The 19,734-nt window shown below is 42.5% G+C and overlaps 1 long non-coding RNA gene across 2 annotated transcripts in view; it reads left to right on the forward strand.

Annotated features, from left to right (window-relative positions):
• Window positions 1–259: 259 nt before the first annotated feature.
• Window positions 260–19,734, forward strand: part of LOC129648518 (uncharacterized) — a 29,419-nt gene continuing 9,944 nt past the window's right edge. Inside the window, exons 1-3 of one of the 2 annotated variants that reach the window (XR_008712760.1) lie at window positions 260–608; window positions 3,694–3,857; window positions 4,379–4,539. This is a non-coding gene — a long non-coding RNA (uncharacterized LOC129648518). Of the gene's footprint in view, window positions 609–3,693; window positions 3,858–4,378; window positions 4,540–19,734 lie in introns of those variants that run through there. The other variant, XR_008712761.1, reaches the window with a different exon arrangement.

Below are 19,734 nucleotides of genomic sequence, written 5' to 3' on the forward strand. Positions count from 1 at the left end.
ATGCAAAGACATATTTCCACTTTACTTTTTTCACTTTTTTAGTAGAATTCTAAAATTGGAATGACAAGAGGTTTATTGACATCTCTAAAAAATTGCTTTCTAGAAACATATCCATTTATGTATGTGTGTACTGCGCACTAGCCTTCATTTAATTGCCATACTTTGAAAAAAATTAATGTGGAAGGAATTGTTTTATTTTTTGCTTGTGAGACCAATATTTTATGTTTTTGTGTTTTTATTCATTATGGAATCTCACCTGTGTGTCCTCAGATTGATATTCAATAACGACTTAAAGGGATCATGAAGCAGTTGTGGAACTTTTTCTCTGAGTAGCTCCCTCCTCTTTGATGCTCTGCTACACAGATTATACCCTCCGTGGCCTCCCAGCTCACCAGCGTTCTCAATTCAGATTTTTGCCAGAATGTTTATGGTTCCTCTACCCTCAGCTGCAGCGTGAAAACCGCCTGAAGGCAGAGAGCTGCGGAGTCATCAGGTTGATGTGTGTGCTCACCTTCACTCGAGGAACCTAGCCCTGGAACCCTAACACTGCCTGCTGTTCAGGGTCTGAGAACCGGTTCCTATTTTGTTCAGCTTTCTAATTCCCAATGGTAGGTGAGCAAGTCTAGACACTGTTCCTCTTATCATTGCATGAAGGGGAACCCTTTCCAGGGCCCTAGAGTGAGCTCACACGTGCTGACAAAGCAAGAGACTTGATTGGGAAGGGCAGGCAGGACAGCAGCAGGGTAAGGAAGCCTAGGGGACTTCGCCACGTAACCTGCAATCTCAGGTTTTATGGTGATGGGGTTGGTTTCCAGGTTGCCTCTAGCCAAGCATTCTGACTGAAGGTTCATTTCATGTGTTTTGTTCAGCTTTCTAATTACCAGTAGTAGGTGAGGAAGTCCAGAAACTCCTGCTTGTATTTAGAAGCAGAAATCACATTTCATTTTAAGAGAAAATTATACTTTTGAATCAATAATTTAAAATAGCCTAAGCACACAGGCTTGAAGGTGTCTTTTCTTTCATATTCTTTGTTTTGCTCATGAACATGTTAAAATGAAATATCAGGAGACACACTTAGATGGCTCCACCACCCCCACCCCTCCTCCAGAAGAACTTTATGCCAATAAATCCTGGGTAAGGTCTTAGGAGTCTCTGAATCCTTCAGGCATATCAAGTCACTGAGGCAATTTTTGCTCCTGTTTTCATAAGATCTGTTGGTCTAATAAGTCACACTAAATTTTCCCACGGTTTACATTTGGAGAATTTTTTTCACCGGAATCCCAGTGTCCGTCTTCTTTTTCAGTCACTAGCAGTTCATTCTGCTCTAAAGTGTGCAGTTCACTATCTCTGGATTGGCTTGATAGTGACCACTTGTAGGACACTTGGTAGCTCATTTCTCATTTCTAATCCATTAATTTGAATTAAAGGGACCTTAAGGTTCTTGTATTCATTACTCAATAAATACTTTTCAACTGAGAATTGTAATCACCAGAGGCATGTTAATAAATGAACAGATAGGGATCCTGATCTTATGTGACTTTCTGGAGTACACAGACTGTTATAAATAAAAATTTTAATTGGGGGAAAAGTTTTGATTAGCATTATAAAGAAAAAAACTGAGGTTTCCAGGTGACTCAGTGGTAAAGAATTCACCTGCCAAGCAGGAGACATGGGTACAATCTCTGGGTCAGGAAACTCCCCTGGAGAAGAAAATGGCAACCCACTCCAGTATTCCTCCCTGGGAAATCCCTTGGACAGAGGAGCCTGGCAGGCTGCAGTCCCTGGGGTCGCAGGAGTCAGACATGACTTAGTGACTAAACAACAACACTGATGGAAATATCAGGATCACGTGGGATGGTAAAGGGGAAACACCAGCATTAGACAGGCTGGTCCAAGAATGCCCATCCAAGAGGTTAATATCTGAGCTGCCATCCAGGTGAGCAGAAAACAGCAGCCACTTTAAGCTCTAGGACAATGGCATTCTAGGAGAGGGAAGAGCAGGGACAAGGGCCCTGAGATGGGCACCAACTTGGAGGGTGGAAACACATGGGGGCTGAGTTTACCTGAGTGAGCGCACACGTGGTGAAGGGGAGGAGGGGCGGGGCGGACGACGGGGGGCGGAGTCAGTGCTAGCTCAGTGCTGCCAGTCCCTGATCCCGGGATTTGAGCCTGCTCTGAATACTTCTCCATAAATACAGCACATTGATGCCACGTGCCCACACAGATGGATGACACAGGGCCCTGGCAGTCAGAGTGCATGCAGTAGTCAAGGCACCAGCAAGATCACAGGATCTGAGATCAGCAGGAACCTTGATGGCACCACAGAGCCTATTTTAAACTCAGGAGACTGAGGAGCAATTTTTGTAGTCTTGGCCAGTATGGGCCAAACTAAATTTATTTCTACAGTTTGAGAACTGTTGCCTCAAAAAAATGTTGGGCTTTTTATGTTTATGTTTGGAAAGGAATCATAGAACCCATGCCTATAAATCCTACTTCCATGGGAGAAAGCCCACCAGGAAAACTGCTTGGGAAGTTTAAGGAATGTGACTTTTAAATTATAAAAGAGAAAGACACTAAAATACAAGAAAAGTTCAGAGACAGAAGGAGTTGATCCAAAGCCGGCAGGCTTTGTCCTGGTGAGAAAAACCAGCACACAGCACACTTCCTTACGTTGCTGGGTTTATTCCTCCCATGCTTTCCCATGGACTGTAGCCCACCAGGCTCCTCTGTGCATGGAATTCTCCAGGCAAGAATACTGGAGTGGGTTGCCATTTTGTTCTCCAGGGGGTCTTCCTGACCCAGGGATCAAACCCATGCCTCCCACATTGCAGGCAGATTCTTTACAACCCAAACCACCAGGGAAGCCATTGCACTTTACATGGTGCCAATTTATAATTCATTTTAAGTAATTTTTTTCAGGTTAAGTAATTCCTAAGACCCAAATATCTCCCCCTTGATGTTATCTGCCCAGTGGCACATGTAGTCTGCAGGAACCCCCTCTTCCCTGAAGCCCTCCAGTCAGCAGCCTTTTCCACACGTGTCTCCCAGCACATCTGTCCGCCAGTGTCATGGCCTCTCTGCCCGACTCTGCACAGAACTGTTGCTGATGGCATCTCTTTTAGGCAGGGAGTCATTCTGTCAGCCATCACCTAAACGTCAACGTCCTCCCATCCGAGATTGTATTTCTATGTTCCTTAAAAGAACATTTTAACAAAATCTCGATTTGAACATGAATGGGTTTTACCTACTGATTTTATCTGTTTTTCATTGTATCCTATGGTCTGATTCTGCCCTTAGCCTCTCATGAAGCAACTTGCCAGGACTTATGAATGACTTCTGATCCCTTTTCCATTTACCTCCACCCTTCTGTGGCACATGCTTCTGTGACACGTCCTTATTGCCATGACGCTCTCTCCTTCCTTTTGGAATGCCTGCTGTTGCCTTTCTGCCTCTCTGCCGCATCCTGTCCCCGTGTGTGTCTCTCCCTGGCACTCACAGCAGGTTCACAGCAGACTCACTCACAGGCTGTTCCCTTTGGAGTCCCCGCCTCCCATTTTAGCTGTGTTATTTGGGTACAAATTCCCAAGTACAAATTCTCCAACCAAGACTCCTGCTCCCATGTCTGGGCTCTGTAGAATCTTCACCTGAGAAATTACCATGGATCAAACCTAATATACCTTTGCTTCTCCCCAGTTACACCCCTTACGGACCCTCCCTCTCTCCTGGGCACCAGGCTCCCTAGTTCAGATCATCCATGATCCATTTCTCTACACTCAAGGAGTTATCTGGCCACATTGGCTCCAGCTCTAATGGAGTGAGTTAGCAGTGATGGACCTGGAGAAGAGTGGAGACAACTGGTACATACCCGGTGATGTTCTAAATGCACCAAAAATAAAGGGCAGTGCTGATGATAGGAAAGACTGTAGAGGGTTTCTGAAGGTTAGAAAACATTGCAAAACAGTTTTAAACAAAGGTGGGGGAGTGGTGTGATAGAGAAGTTGCAGTTTAAAGAGAAAGGCTCATTGCTGGCTCAGAAGGATCTTACTGGTAGCATCTTATCAAATGCTCTCTCAGTTACAAATACTCCAGGTTACAAATCCTTTGGAAATATATCTTCCACTTGCTCGCAGCAGAAGAGCACAGGTCACAGTTCTCCATTGCAGCATTGCTCGTAATATAAACAGAGTGTTGTATATCAGTGTTCCTCCCAATGTGGATGGGCAAGAAGGATTATACTACTACATCATCCACTCAGTGCACTGCTCTGCAGGAAATTATGTCCTGATAGAGGACAACTTCCAAGGCATTGTCAAATGAATAAAAGCAACATGTAACAAAACACCATGCTTAATATACCACTATGTATGTTTTGAATTAGGGCATGAAGGAGAAATATATTTTCATGTTTGCTTATAAGGAACTCTAGAAGGATCCATAAGAAACAAAATACTACCTGTGGAGGCAGATGGCCCTGGACACACAGGCTAAATGACAGGAGGCACAGATTAAGGCAAAGTGTATTTTCAGTATCTTGAATCATGTACCTGTATTATAACTTCTTTGGAATTTTCAATAAATGGAATTTTTAAAAACCTCCAAAGAATAAAATGCATTTTACTGTGTTTATTTTGCTATATTATTTTACTGTTTTTATCAACTGAATGACTTTCTGGTTGTTTTACCATGGTTGTTGTTTGGCTTCTCTAAAATGTCTATTCATGAGTCCTTTCTGGTGGGTTTGATGTTTTTATTTTAACTTTGGTAGGAAACAAAGAAAAAGATTTTTCTCAACACCCTAGGTAGTTCGTCCTTTTTTTTTTCCTCCTTTCGGATACTTTATATACTTTGTGGGTTTTGGTACTATTTTCATAACTTTTACTTGCAAGAAAAAGGATAAAGCTATGCTAGTTTGCTAGGGTTGCCAGAATAGACTATCACAGACTGAGGCTTAAATAACAGAATTTCATCTAGGTTATCCAATTTTACCGCGCTCAGCTGCTCAGAGCTCTCCCTTACTGTGCTATTTTCTCATATCAGCAGTTACATTTCCTCTTTGTTACTGATTTTAGTTGTCTTTTTTCCTTAGTCAGTATAGCTAAAGATTTGTTACTTTAGTGACCTGTTTGAAGTAACTTTTGTTTAAAATTGATTTCTTTGGTTTTCCTCTTCTGTATATTTATCTGAGAGCTAATCTTTACTATTTTCACTCCTTCTTCTAGCTTTGAGTTTGGTCTGCTCTCCCTTTTCTGCCTAGGTGTAAAGATAGGTTGCTTATTTGAGCTTTCTTTTTAATGTATGCATTCACAGCTTTACATTTCATTGTTGGTGATGTTTTTGCAGAATCCCATATATTTTGGTATGCTCTGTTTATATTTTGATTTGTCTCCAGGTATTTTCTAAGTTCCTTTTTTAAATTATTTTTTAGCCTATTGGTTACTTAAGAGTGTGTTTAATCTTCACATACTTGTGGATTTTCCCACTTTTCCTTCTACTATTGATTTTTTGTTTCATTGCTTTGTGACAGGAAAAAGTTCCTTTGTATGATTTGAGTCTATTTAGAGTAGACTTATTTTCTGGTCTAACATATGGTCAATTTTGGAGAATGTTCCCCGTGCACTTGTGAAAAGTATGGAATCTATCTCTGCCCAGGTCACACGGTGCCCTAGCTGCACAGTTCTCAGGGGTCACCTCTCACTGTCGGGTGCAACTGTTGGGTCCCTCGGCCATCTTCGTGCACTAGTCACACGAGGAGATCAATGGGACAAAAGGGATGCCTGTCAGCCGGTGACTCTCAGTACCCCCATTCTATGGCAGATAGGATAAGAGTGAGCTCTGGTACATCCCAGGAGCCTCTCTCAGACTCACCCCTTGGCTACATTCTCAGAAACTGTAAAATTTAGTCCTGCAAAAGGCCTGGCCCAAATACAAACTCAGTTCAGTTCAGTTGCTCAGTCATGTCCGACTCTTTGTGACCCCATGGACTGCAGCATGCCAGGCCTCCCTGTCCATCACCAACTCCCAGAGCTTACTCAAACTCATGTCCATTGAGTTGGTGATGCCATCCAACGATCTCATCCTCTGTCGTCCCCTTCTCCTCCTGCCCTCAGTCTCTCGCAGTATCAGGGGCTTTTCAAATGAGTCAGCTCTTCACATCAGGTGGCCAAAGTATTGGAATTTTGGCTTCAATATCAGTCCTTCCAATGAACACCCAGGACTGATCTCCTTTAGAATGGATTGGTTGGATCTCCTTGCAGTCCAAGGGACTCTCAAAAGTCTTCTCCAACACCACAGTTCAAAAGCTTCAATTCTTTGGTGCTCAGCTTTCTTTATAGTCCAACTCGAAGTTCACTCTTGCCATCTGTTTGACCACTTCAAATGTACCTTGAGTCATGGACCTAACATTCCAGGTTCCTATGTAATATTGCTCTTTACAGCATCGAACCTTGCTTCTAAGACCATTCCCATCCACAACTGGGTGTTGTTTTTGCTTTGGCTCCATCCCTTCATTCTTTGTGGAGTTACTTCTCCACTGATCTCCAGTAGCATATTGGGCACCTACCGACCTGGGGATCTTTCAGTGTCCTATCTTTTTGCCTTTTCATACTGTTCATGGGGTTCTCGAGGCAAGAACACTGAAGTGGTTTGCCATTCCCTTCTCCAGTGGACCACATTCTGTCAGACCTCTCCACCATGACCTGTCCATCTTGGGTGGCCCCACAGGGGCTTAGTTTCATTGAGTTAGACAAGCTGTGGTCCGTGTGATCAGATTGGCTAGCTGTCTGTGATTGTGGTTTCTGTCTATCTGCCCTCTCTCAGTGCCTACCTTCTTACTTGGGTTTCTCTTACGTTGGACGTGGGATATCTCTTCATGGCAGCTCCAGCAAAGTGCAGCCGCTGCTCCTTACCTCGGACGTGAAGTAGCTCCTCTCAGCTGTCACCCCTGACCTTGGACATGCTGTAGCTCCTCCTGGACGCACTCCTGCGCCATGGGGGACCCCAAAAAATGGCCTCTGAAAGGCACACTAGCTTTTGCCAAAAGCAGTGAAAGAACTCAGAATCTCCTTACGTTCAGTCCTTCGGGGCCCTCAGTCGGAATCCGGGTCTCAGGGACTCATGCCGCATGTCTTCCTCTTGCCTTCCTGTCTCCTGTGCCCCTCTGTCTCTCTCCATCAGGTTTCCTAGACGACCCCTACTCGACCTGTCATGCCCACATGATCTCTTGGAGAGGATTCTGAGGTTCCCTTTGGTCCAGGTCTTTCTCCTATATTCAAAAGCCTGAAGGATCAAAAGCTCTCCTAACATTCTGAAGATCCGTTTCTAACTATGCTTATCTCAGGTGGGGAGAGAACCAAGCTTCCCCCACCCCTGAATATCCTAAAGAATTCCCTTGTAACTATTCCTGTTCCTCAGGATGGGGTAAGACTAAACTTCCCCAACTCCTGCAAATTCCCTTAACCCTTCAGATCCTTCTGATGGGACAAAGACCTCCCTTCCCACCAGAGGGACAATCCACGATATTTATCAGCTGATCTGCGCCTGATATCAGAGTCAATTTGAGCACTATTTGACCTATAATTTAGGTATAAAACTATGACTACAGAAAGGAAAGGTGAGTTTCTGACACAGGATGGCCATGATATTCTTTAGACTCTGGAGAAAACTGGTTAAACTGAAAAATTTTTTTCTTGGAAACTGGAAAACCAGGTCTTCTTGCATATGCAATTAAAAATAAGTTTGTTAAAAAGACTGCCTAGGGAAAAGCTTGAAGTTAACCCTTTTCATGTCCCTGAAATACACAGCCCACATTGTCTGAGACCTCAGCCTTGGGCAAATTAGAATTTCAAAAAAATGGGGGTGGGGGGAGACAAAGAGACATTTTAAATGTCAAGTGGAAAACTATGAGATTTCTGCCCATCTGTCTCAATTTATGTATGTCTCAGTGTGTGTCTTTTGTTTGTTTGTTTTAATAATATTGCCAAAAAGGTAAATGAGTTCTAATTTAATTGGCCAAAGAAAAGTTGAAGAATAAAAATTCTTAAAGTAAGGGTTGGAGGTAGTTGGTTGGTTTATTTCACTTAGCGGCTCTCTAGTTGTTCCACCACCACTTGTTGAAAAGCCTATCCTTTCAGGATGCTTGTTGAAAGTCAGCTGGCCATAGATTTGAGGGTCACATTTTCCTGGTGGCTCCGATGGTAAAGCGTCTGCCTACAATGCAGGAGACCCGGGATCATTCCCTGGGTCGGGAAGACCTCCTGGAGCAGGAAATGGCAACGCACTCCAGTATTCTTGCCTGGAAAATCCCATGGACAGAGGAGCCTGTTAGACTACAGTCCATGGGGTCGAAAAGAATTGGACATGACTGAGAAACTTCACTTCACTTCACTTCAAAGAAAAATAAGTACTTACAAATCAGACAATTCTAAATACAAGAGAAATTAACCTAAATGAATATCAGATTCATGTGAACTGGGAAATATTCAATATGAAATAACTAGTATTGATGTTAGTTTGCTAATCTAATATAGACACGTCAAGAGTCATTAACGTTAAGCTTAATATTTTCATTGTGCCTAGATTTATTATAATTAAATATTGTTATATCTGTTACAAGTTTGTAAAGAAGGAAAGTACCTCTAGAAGAAAAAAAAAAAAAAACTCATAAAAATGTAGATGAGATATTAACTTTTAGATAAACTATTAAGACTAATTATGTTTTAGGAATGTCTGTCTAAAATAGTCTCTACAGATTGGGGTAACTTGAATTTCTGCTGCTGCTGCTGCTAAGTCGCTTCAGTCGTGTCCAACTCTGTGCGACCCCATAGATGGCAGCCTACCAGGCCCCCCCTCATCCCTGGGATTCTCCAGGTAAGAACACTGGAGTGGGTTGCCATTTCCTTCTCCAGTGCATGAAAGTGAAAAGTCAAAGTGAAGTCGTTCAGTTGTGTCCAACTCTTAGCGACCCCATGGACTGCAGCCTACCAGGCCCCCCCCCCCATCCCTGGGATTCTCCAGGTAAGAACACTGGAGTGGGTTGCCATTTCCTTCTCCAGTGCATGAAAGTGAAAAGTCAAAGTGAAGTCGTTCAGTTGTGTCCAACTCTTAGCGACCCCATGGACTGCAGCCTACCAGGCTCATCCGTCCATGGGATTTTCCAGGCAAGAGTACTGGAATGGGGTGCCATCGCCTTCTCAACTTGAATTTCCAGGGGTGTGCTAAACTAAGTGACAGAAGTTTATTGAATAGCTAGGTCATTTCCAAATAAAATAAGATTCTGAAATATTCATTACTAAACACTAACTTCCTCTTAGACAGAAACTAGAGATTTTGGATGATTAATGAATAATGTTTGCTGCCATCCTGAGATGTTCTCTAGAATTTTCTTTAGAAATTATCACTGGTAATTATGTTCGCCAATCTATAGAATGCTAATATAAAGGTCAGTTCTTGGTTGCTTAAGGAAAGTAGGATGTGTGTTTTCAGTAAAAAAGATATGAGACATGAAATTACATTTTATAAAGGGAGAAGGAAGTGGGTCTGACTTACAGGTGGCTGTTTCAGGCAGGAGAACAAAGTAATGGGTACAGAACGTGATGAGGTTTTATGGGAAGTGGACCCCAAGGGAAGAGATTTGTGCATAAATACAAGTTTTCTTGAGATGTTGAACTGCCTTTGATACTGGATTTTAAGTTCCTTTATCTCTGAAGTGATCTATGCTTACCTTTGAAATCTTTTGTTACCTTTGGCTAAGTGAGTAACTATTGTTTCATAGCGACTTATATGATCCTATGCGACTGAGTGTTATAAACCCGTTTGATATTTATTGAAAAATTTCCTAAATCATTTGACTTCTGGCTAACTTTGGGGTGCTTCAGAGGGCCCCTGAGACATTCCAAAGAGAGATATTAAACTACCTGAGTTTATTTGACATGTTAAATTACATGGGAAGTATTGTTGGAGGAGTAGCGAATCTTGTCAGGTTATATTGTATGGTTGATGTTACTAATATAGATATCCTAGAAATTATGTGAAATTCATGAAAATCTGATATGTCCTGGTAAAATGTTGTCAGTTATAATTCTAGTTATTATATTAAAGTGTTACATATCACAGGAATGACCAGGCTACTTTGTCAATTGCAATTTTTTTAATTGTTTTTTTTGTTGTTGAAGGATAGCTGATGTACAATTTTATACTAATCTCTATTGTATAGCAAAGCGACTCAGTTATGCACATATATGCATTCTTTTTCTTTTTTTTAATTGTATTTTATTTTATTTTTTAACTTTACAATATTGTATTGGTTTTGCCATATATCAACATGAATCCACCACAGGTATACACGTGTTCCCCATCCTGAACCCTCCTCCCTCCTCCCTCCCCGTACCATCCCTCTGGGTCGTCCCAGTGCGCCAGCCCCAAGCATCCAGTATCATGCATCGAACCTGGACTGGTGATTCGTTTCATATACGATATTATACATGTTTCAATGTCATTCTCCCAAATCAACACACCCTCTCCCTCTCCCACAGAGTCCAAAAGACTGTTCTATACATCAGTGTCTCTCTTGGTGCCTCGAATACAGGGTTATTGTTGCCATCTTTCTAAATTCCATATATATGCATTAGTATACTGTATTGGTGTTTTTCTTTCTGGCTTACTTCACTCTGTATAATAGGCTCCAGTTTCATCCACCTCATTAGAACTGATTCAAATGTATTCTCTTTAATGGCTGAGTAATACTCCATTGTATATGTCAGTTGCAATTTAATCAGATTTTAAACATGCCTTCTATGGTCTCATTCTGATTCCTTTGCAAGAATACTGCTACTTCAAGATTTATGGAAAAGACTTCTAAGATTCACCGATAAACACATTTTGTTTGTTTGTTATCTGGTAAGCTGGCACCAGACTAGGATTTAGTCTACTCTCTATGTTAAGAGAACAAAGTTTTCTTAGAATGAGGCTTTCAAAAACAGATTATGAATTTCTTTGCCTTTAAGTGATTTATATTTGTTTTTAAAATCTTTTGTTACTTTGGTAAAGTAAATAAGCGTTATTTAAGATTATGGAACATGTAAAAGCTCATTCTGCTTCCACAAAAAAAAAAACCCTCACTGTTAGACTTTTGCTATTCTGATGTCCTTAAAACATGGCAACAGTCTACTCCTAAACTGGGGAATTAAAAATGCATGAACAGTAGCTGTAAATCAAGGAGTCAGAGCTATGGGAAATCCAAGGCGGCTGCTTGGCTTTACCTGGCTCCCTGACAGACCTCATTTTTATTTGATGGGTTAAAGCCTTCCCTGGCTTCAGGGCTAATGCCCTCACAATGACAAAAAATATATATTTCACTTAATATTAAGTTCTAATTTTGTTAGTTAAGGTCTGTGTTTACCACGACTCACTTCTGAGATAGTTCCTTGCTGTTATGTTATATTGCTAAAAGGTTTAATTAATTAAGTTTTTAAAAAGGACACTCTAAGTTTGTTTCTAAAGCTTATCTCCATAACCAATCTTTGGATAAATGTCAGATCCTCCATGATGTACAACCAGGAGATTAATACCTGGCTATAATCACTTAACTGTGTCACATGACCTGGGGTATACTGGGTTCTAACTAATGAAAGTTCTTGACTTAAATTCTTGCTTATGACCTTACTAATACCTGCTAGCTATATTATTTTCCATGTTGCTTGTTTCAGGACATTGTTTCTTACATTACTAAATGTGTGACTGATGTGATAAAATGCTGATATACAGTTCTTTATGCTTTAGACAGAGAAGGTGATGGCACCCCACTCCAGTACTCTTGCCTGGAAAATCCCATGGACAGAGGAGCCTGGTAGGCTGCAGTCCAGGGGGTCACTAAGAGTCGGACACAACTGAGCAACTTCCCTTTCACTTTTCACTTTCATGCATTGGAGAAGGAAATGGCAACCCACTCCAGTGTTCCTGTCTGGAGAATCCCAGGGATGGGGGAGCCTGGTGGGCTGCTGTCTATGGGGTCGCACAGAGTCAGACACGACTGAAGTGACTTAGCAGCAGCATGCTTTAGAACTGTAGTGTTGGACAAGACTCTTGAGAGTCCCTTGGGCTGCAAGGAGATCCAACCAGTCCATCCTAAAGGAGATCAGTCCTGGGTGTTCATTGGAAGGACTCATGCTGAAGCTGAAACTCCAATAACTTGGCCACCTCATGCAAAGAGTTGACTCATTGGAAAAGACTCTGATGCTGGGAGGGATAGGGGGCAGGAGGAAAAGGGGATGAAGGAGGATGAGATGGACGGATAGCATCACCGACTCGATGGATGTGAGTTTGAGTGAACTCCAGAAGTTGGTGATAGACAGTGAGGCCTGGCGTGCTGCGATTCATGTGGTCGGAAAGAGTTGGACACTACTGAGTGACTGAAGTGAACTGAACTGAACTCATGAGATCAATGAATGTAATAATGTAACTCTAGATATGGAAAGAAGCAACAAGAGGGAATATTCTCCTGGGCCAAGAGGCTAGTAAGACAGGTATGGTCCTCAGACTTTTGCTACTTGCAAGGTCTGGTCTAGTAACACACACAATGGCCTGTCAATGGAATCTTCATTAGACCTGGGACACAAGGGCCCTGAAATGCCCCCAAAGCATGGTCAAATATGTGGTTATGAAGGGACCCTGCTGGCTGGAAGTTGGCACTTGTCAGCTGTCTCTACAAAGATTACATCGTGACCACTGCAAGCTGCTGACCTTGAAAGGAGTTCAGGGTGGAGATCAGAAATAAGGCACTCTGTGTTCTGGGAAAAACCCAGAAGAACTGGCTTTCAGAGAGCCAGATGTTTTCAGGTAAAGGTTTTTATGAGCCCAGCTTCTCGCCTCTTCTTGCACCTAGAGAAACACTAATGGCATGACCCAATGTCTGGCCCTGGTTTTCCTGGCTAGCTCCTCGGGAGCTTTTCTGCTTCTCTAAATCTGTGGGTCATGTATCTTTAACTTTCTTGTTAAGTTGGCTTCTTCTAGAATACAGCAAATCTCCAAGTGATAGTTTGCGAGAATATTCCCTGGCCAACACCCAGACAATGCTGAAACGAGTCACCTTATCATTCCATGGACTCTCATCTCCTTCTGTAAATGCATCCTGGCAGAGAGCAGGCAAAGAGACCCTAGAGCCCCACGACGCCCCTACAGCCTGAAGAAGCCAGAGCGGCCATCGCCCCTTTTCCCCTGAGACCGGGTTCCCAAATGCCTAAGAAGGGAAATAGGTAGATGGTTAGACGTGAGCATGGTATCAAAGGGGGGCCAAAGAATTGGCCCTAAAAATAAAGACAGGGAGGAAGGTGGAGACCCAAGGACGGAAGAGCAGAGAAAACCGAGGGAGAACGGAATGCAGGAACGAGAACCAGACGCTGATCATCCTTCCCTCCCCCATGGTGTAACTACTAACGGATTTCAGGTGCTCCTGAGCAGTATAACCTGTCTCCCCTCCTAGCCCATAGGGAGAAGGTCTTTACTCTCTGCTCCCCCCCCCCCCACTTCTCATCCAATCAGCAATGACCCGCTAGACCCCTAACCTGCTCCCTGTAGCCTGGGTATAAAATTGGACTAAGGGCCTCTGTTCAAAGACGGTTCTCTCTTGAGCTAGTCCGCTGTTCTAATAGCGTCTCCCACGCTAATAAACTTTATTTCCCTCTCACTCTGTCTCATGTCAGGAAATTCTTTTCCAACCAGCACCCAGACCACGACAATTTTCCTTACTGTTGTTACAAAATACTGATTAAATTTTCCTATCTAAAATAGGAATGTCTGATTTACTTACAGGGATGACTATAACTGACACAAGAAACCCCATGAGGCTATCAGGGGATTTCTCAGAAGAAAACTACAGGCCAGGACAGAGTAAAATTAAATATTCAGAGGGCAGAGCAATAAAAATTGCCAACCAGGAGAACTCTATTCACCAAAGTTATCCTTCAAATATGAAGGGAAAATAAAGGCTTTCCTAAAGCAAAGCTGAGGGAGTTCATCACCACCACACCTGCCTTGCAAAGAATGCTGAAGAAGTTCAAGCAGAATAAAAAAGACGCAAAGTAACACATGAACACACACAAAAGTATATAACACACTAGGTCAGGTAAAAATGTATAGTCAGATTTAGTTAATTCCAATTACTTAGAAGAATGGTATATTAACAACTTCAAGTATAAAGGCTCAAGGAAAGGATGACTAAAAGTAACTACAGCTAATATACCTTATCACCAAACACACAGCATAAAAGAGAGAACTGGAACATCAGAACATTGCAGAGGAAGAGTTAAATGGTGGAGCCACTTTATTGGCTAAAAAACCCAGGTTGCAATCAGCACAAGACAAACTGTTTTAGGTATAAATTTTTAATGTAAGCTCCATGGTAACCACAGTAAATATCTAGAGTAGATGCAAGAAATATAGAAAGGGGGAACAATACCCTATGAAAAGCCACCAATTTACAAAAGTAGGCAGAAACAAAGGGAAAGGGAATGAATGGAGACAAAAAACAACCAGAAAGCAATCACTCAGATGGCAGGAGTCAGCTCTTACATATCAATACCCAGTCTAAATGCAAATAGAGTGGGTTCACCAATAAGAAGACACAGATGCTTTAAAAAAAAAAAAAAAAAAAAGGACCCAACTCTATGCTGTCTACAAGAAACTCACTTCAGCTTTAAGGATACACAAAGGCTCAAAGTGAGGGGATAAATAAGGGTATTTCACAGGAATAAAAACAGAAAGAAAGGGGTCATAGTAATTCTTATATCAGACAAAAAAGACTTTAAGAAAAAATGATAACAAACATCAAAGGAGGCCATTGTATGACAAAAGGTTAATACATCAAAAAGTATACACACACACACACACACACGTATGCAAATATATAAAACAACACTGGATCACCTAAGTATTTTAAGCAAATAATAACAGATCTATAGGAAATAAACAGACACCATTACAACAATGTAGGGGGGTTCAACATCTCACTCTTAGCAATGGATAGATCATCCAACAGAAAATCAAGAATGACGTGTTGGAATTAAACCAAACTTTAGACCAAATTAAATTAAGAGACATATGTAGAACATTCCACCCAATGGAACCAGAATACACGTCTTCCCAGGTCTACACAAAACCTCCCCTGGACAGATAAGGTGATGGACGGGACACGGGCGCGTTCAGGTGGAGGCCGTTGTTGTCGCAGATGCTGCTGTCACTCAGTGGCGTCTGACTCTCTGAGCCTCTGTCCATGGGATTCCCCAGGCAGGAGTCCTGGAGTGGGTTGCCATTTCCTTCTCCAGGGGATCCTCCTGACCCAGGGATCAAACCCAAATCTCTAGCATTGGCAGGTGGGTTTTTACCATCTGAGCCACCACAGAGGCCCCTAAGAAGTATATATTACATATGGTACAAATAATTTTATTCCTTTAAAGACAGTAAAGTGCTGGCTTAAAAATTATGCACAACCTAAAAGTTTAGACTTATGTTTTATTTAGCAGGAATTTTTAGGATTTCAAAACAGGGAGACAGCACCTCAAGAAAACCCGAGGGAACTGCTCTGAGGTGAGGGGGGAGCCAGGTTAGATAGAAGTTTTGCGTAAAGGGCAAGTAGTCAGAACATCAAAGATTATTGTTAATTAAAAGAAAGCCAGATATCTCAAGTGAATGAATTTAGCACTTTTCTGTGTGTGGGAAGATGCAAGAGGCTGGGCTCACTGAAATCATTCCTTTGATATGCATCTCAGCTGTTTGGGGCCAGGATCCTGTGGTTTTGTCCTGGAAGGAATAGCAGTCTTTATTTATTTATTTATTTGGCTGTGCCAAGACTTGGCTGTGGCATGTGGGACATTTTAGTTGAGGTATGTGGGACTTAATTCCCTGACCAGGGAGGGAACCCGGGCCCCCTGCGTTGGGGGCACAGTCTTAGTCTTGAAGTAGGATCTTATTTCCCCATCTAGGAAATGAACCCAGCTGCCAGTCCACCAGTGGCTAGAGGCTACAAGCGAAGTTCCTTGATTCTTACTCCATTTGAAAGCAAAAATGTTTCAAGGAGGCAAAAACTGCAGAACAAGTACAAAGATTTTTATATAGAGACACAGCGCAACATATAGGAGAGCACTCAGAGAAATAATTTATTTATGTCAGAAGCATGACAGTAACACACACTGGGAGAGGAGCACGGGTGTCCTGAACGGGGAGCACAGTAAGATCAGATCAGATCAGAACAGATCAGTCGCTCAGTCGTGTCCGACTCTTTGCGACCCCATGAAGCGCAGCACGCCAGGCCTCCCTGTCCATCACCAACTCCCGGAGTTCACTCAGACTCACGTCCATTGCGTCAGTGATGCCATCCAGCCATCTCATCCTCTGTCGTCCCCTTCTCCTCTTGCCCCCAATCCCTTCCAGCATCAGAGTCTTTTCCACTGAGTCAACTCTTCGCATGAGGTGGCCAAAGTACTGGAGTTTCAGCTTTAGCATCATTCCTTCCAAAGAAATCCCAGGGCTGATCTCCTTTAGAATGGACTGGTTGGATCTCCTTGCAGTAAGAAGCTGATTTAAAACAGTTATATAGGAGTGTCCTTATATAGGGTCTTTGTTTACATTTGGCCAATTACTTTGTTTCTTTTCTCACACCTGGCTGATCCTTCGCCCCTAAGATGCTTGTGCAAATTTCTGCTAATATAGATTCGACCACACAAGCCTGTAGGTGTATGTCCACACTTATGGGATGGGACTCCCTTCCCTTTTTGACCCTCAACAAGCCTTCCTGCACTTGCGTGCACAGAGAAGTCCTCCTTGGCCTAAGGAGCGGGCGCTGTATCTCTACTTCAGCAGAGCTCAGTGTTTGCCACTAGCTTTGTCCTTGGAGTGTCTGGGTGAGAGCAGAGCTTCAACTTTACTCCCCTTGACAATCACCAGGCGTCCAGCCTGGGACCCATCTACATCCTACCGCATTTTCACATCTTGAGTTCCCTCGGGGCTCGCCATGGGGCATAGCTGCAGTCTGAAGGCTGCCAGAGGGCAGATAGGCTTTCCCTCCTGAGTCCCCTCAGGGCTTCACCAGCTCACCTTTGGCTGGTGGCTGCAATCACTGATGACTGAAATCATTTGTTACTGACACGGCAGGAAATATTCCATTTCTCAATGGCAAAGCCAAAGTATAATAAATTCTGATTCCTTAAAATATAAAACCTGTCGACTTAACCACCAGGAAGGATTTTAGCCCCTTTCTAGATACCAGGGGATGCAAGAATTGGCCTTATAAACTTGACTCCTGGAAATATCTATCTGAAGACTTGTTCCACCAGTTTTCCCACAGCACAGGGGGCTTCATTTCTGCTCTCCAGCCTGAACTCCTTTCAGGGGGTGTTGCACATCAGCAGCTGCAGCAGCACACTATCTGACCTTGTAGAGGTGGAAGGCAAATGACCATTGCAAGTGCCAATTTGCGGCGGACAAACCTAACCTAGCGCGCTTTAATACATCTCTGCTTTACCTTTTCAGTATTTTCTCAACTACGTCCACGTGATATCTATGTCAGCTACAAATTGGCACTTGTAAAGAGCATTTGCCAGAGGCTGACCTGCAACAGGGGATTTGCCAGCTGCCTCAGCGGAGATTGACTCCTGTGTTGCTGAAGCTGCCGACCTTCAACATCCGCTGAGGGGAATTCAGGGTGCAGAACCAGGCATGCTCCAGGGAAACTGGTGGAAAGGGTCTTTTAGATAGTCAGATATTTTCAGGAACTGATTTCTTGATCCCAACTCTTACATTTCTTCATATCTAGAAAATCACTGAATCCCTTCATGGTGACATCAGCTCCTCACGACCAGCAGAAAACCTTTTGTAAAATAAGTGCTTGATTGCATGGAACTCCCCATTCACCAAAATCCTATGTATTGACCTCCCCCACTGCCTCTTTGGAGCAGTCTCTCAGAGTTATCTGAGGTGCTGTCTCCTGGGCTCAGTCCTCATTTTGCCCCAAATAAAATGTAGCTTGGCAACTATCACATCGTGCATATCTCCAGCTTTCTCAACGAGCTCTCTAGTCTTTCCCATTCTGTTGCTTTCCTCTATTTCTTTCCATTGTTCAGTTAAGAAGATTTTCTTATCTCTCGTTTCTATTCGTTGGAACTCTGCATTCAAATGGGTATATCTTTCCTTTTCTCTTTTGCTTTCACTTCTCTTCTTTTCTCAGCTCTTTGTAAGGCCTCCTCTGACAACCATTTCTTTCTTTGGGGGATGGTTTTGGTCACTGCCTCCTATAAAATTTTATGAACTTCCACCCATAGTTCTCCAGACACTCTATCAGACCTAAATCCCTTGAATTTATTTGTCACCTCCACTGTATAAACATAGGGATTTGATTACATCATACCTGAATGGCCGAATGGTTTTCCCTACTTTCTTCAATTTAAGTTTGAATTTTGCAATAACGAGCTCATTATCTGAGCCATAGTTAACTCCTGCTCTTGTTTTTGCTGGCTGTATAGAGCTTTTCCATCTTTGGATGCAAAGAATATAATCAATCTGATTTTGGTATTGACCATCTGGTGATATCCATATGTAGTCATCTCTTGTGTTGTTGGAAGATGGTGTTTGCTATGACCAGCGTGTTCTCTTGGCAAAACTCTGTTAGCCTTTGCCATGCTTCGTTTTGTATTCCAAGACCAAACCTGCCTGTTACTCCAGGTATCTCTTGACTTCCTACTTTTGCATTCCAGTCACTACAAACAAAGCTAGTGGAGGTGATGGAATTCGAACTAAGCTATTTCAAATCCTAAAATGATGCTGTGAAAGTGCTGCACTCAATATGCCCCCAAAATTTGGAAAAGTCAGCAGTGGCCACAGGACTAGAAAAAGTCAGTTTTCATTCCAATCCCAAAGAAGGGCAATGACAAAGAATGTTCAAACTACTGCACAATGGCACTTATTTCACATGCTAGCAAAGTAATGCTCAAAATTCTCCAAGCCAGGCTCAACAGTATGTGAACCAAGAACTTCCAGATGTTCAAGATGGATTTAGAAAAGGCAGAGAAACCACAGATCAAATTCTCAACATCCGTTGGATCATAGAAAAAGCAAGAGAGTTCCAGAAAGACGTGTAGTTCTGCTTCCTCGACTATGTTTAAAGGCTTAGACTGTGTGGATCACAACAAACTGGAAAATTCTTCAAGAGATGGGAATATCAGATCACGTTACCTGCCTCCTGAGAAACGAGTATGCAGGTCAAGAAGCAACAGTTAGAACATGAAATGGAACCAACTGACTGGTTCAAAATTGGGAAAGGAGTATGTCAAGGCTGTATATTGTCACCCTGCTTATTTAACTTATATGCAGAACACATCATGCAAAATGCTGGGCTGGATGAATCACAAGCTGGAATTAGGATTGCTGGGAGAAATATCAATAACCTCAGATATGCAGATGACACCACTTTTATGGCAGAAAGCAAAGAGGAGCAAAAGAGTCTCTTGATGAAGCTGAAAGAGGAGAGTGAAAAAGCTGGCTTAAAGCTCAACATTTAAAAAATGAAGATCATGATATCTGGTCCCTTCACTTCATGGCAAATAGAATGGAAAACAGACAGAGTTAACAGACTTTATTTTCTTGGTTTCCAAAATCACTGTAGTTTGTTGACTGCAGCCATGAAATTAAAAGATGCTTGCTCCTTAGAAGAAAAGCTAGGATGGACCTAGACAGCATATTAAAAAGAAGAGA

This window comes from Bubalus kerabau, chromosome 4, assembly GCF_029407905.1.
Source record: "Bubalus kerabau isolate K-KA32 ecotype Philippines breed swamp buffalo chromosome 4, PCC_UOA_SB_1v2, whole genome shotgun sequence".
Lineage (NCBI taxonomy): Eukaryota > Metazoa > Chordata > Mammalia > Artiodactyla > Bovidae > Bubalus > Bubalus kerabau.